We start from the raw sequence: 1,457 nt of genomic DNA, 5'->3' as shown, positions 1-1,457 counted from the left end.
GGAGTTGGAGGTTGCTGTGAGCTGTAATGCCACGGCACTCTACCCAGGGGGACAGCTTGAGGCTCTGTCTCAAAAAAAAAAAAAAAAAACAAAACTCTTGGGCTTTAGCAATCCTCTTGCCTCAGCCTCCCAAGTAACCGTGACTACAGGTACCTGACACAACACCCAGCTAGTCTTTGTATTTTTAGTAGAGATGGGGTCTCCGTCTTGCTCAGGCTGGTCTGGAACTCCTGAGCTCAATTGATTCACCTGCCTCAGCCTCCCAGAGGGCTAGGATTATAGGCATGAGCTACCATGCCCAGCCTGGCTTAAAGAAATGTTGTAGCTGGTTTGAATGTCTATCCAGACCACTCAAACTTTCTCCATATCAGCAAGAAGGCTGTTTTGCTTTATCATTTGTATGTTTACTGAAGTAGTATTTTTCATTTCCTTCAAGAACATTTCCTTTGCATTCACATTTTGGCTAACTGGTGCAAACTGACCCATCTAAGCTTTTGACATGCCTTCACCATTTCTAGCTTTTGATTTAAAGTGAGAGATGTTAGACTGTTTCTTTCACTTGAACACAGTGAGGCCACTGAAGGGTTATTAATCAGTCTAATTTTAACACTGTCATTTCTCTAGGAATAGGGAGGCTGAAGAAGGAGAAAGATAGGAGAATGGTGGAGCAGTCAGAACACACACAACATTTATTAACTGCCATCTTACCTACATATGGGCACAGTTCATGGTACCCAAAAACAATTATAATAGTAACATCAAAGGTAACTGATCGCAGATCAGATATGTTGATAATGACAAAAGTTTGGAGATTGGGCGTGGTGGCTCACGCCTGAAATCCTAGCACTCTAGGAGGCTGAGGTAGGTGGACTACCTGAGCTCACAGGTTCCAGATCAACCTGAGCCAGAGCGAGACCACATCTCTAAAAATAGCCAGGTATTGTGGTAGGCACCTGTAGTCCCAGCTACTTGGGAGGCTGAGGCAAGAGAATCCTTTGAGCCCAAGAGTTTGAGGTTGCTGTGAGCTATGAGGCCACATTACTCTACAGAGGGTGACAAAGTGAGACTCTGTCTGAAAAAAAGAAATGTTGGAAATATTGTGAGAATCACCAAAATGTGACACAGAGACCAAAGTGAGCACATGGCACCAACAGATGTGCTTGACACAGGGTTGCTACAAACTTTCAATTTGTAAAAACCATGTTATCTGCGAAGTACAATAAAATGAGATAGGCCTTCATGTGAAACAAAAGGAACTAAAGGAAAGAAAAATCTAAACAAACAAAACGAACTGAATCTGTCACACACACATAAAAATAGAAAGGCCCCTTTTCTAAATTACCAGAAGTTTTTAAACAGTATAAGAATTTTATCTGTTGGCTCGGCGCCTATAGCTCAACCGGCTAAGGCGCCAGCCACGTACACCTAAGGTGGCGGGTTCGAATCCCCAGCCCGGA

General features: G+C 43.4%; 1 protein-coding gene across 1 annotated transcript in view; it reads right to left on the bottom strand.

The window, feature by feature from the left end:
* TMEM62 (transmembrane protein 62) overlaps nt 1-1,457 on the bottom strand; it is a 44,348-nt gene that overhangs the window by 36,810 nt on the left and 6,081 nt on the right. The gene's annotated exons all lie outside the window — the stretch shown is intronic.

This window comes from Otolemur garnettii, unplaced genomic scaffold (assembly GCF_000181295.1).
Source record: "Otolemur garnettii isolate 467f Iridium unplaced genomic scaffold, OtoGar3 scaffold00050, whole genome shotgun sequence".
Taxonomy (NCBI): Eukaryota; Metazoa; Chordata; class Mammalia; order Primates; family Galagidae; genus Otolemur; species Otolemur garnettii.
Note: the sequence above shows the minus strand (reverse complement) of the source record. Positions and strands in the feature narration are given on the sequence as shown.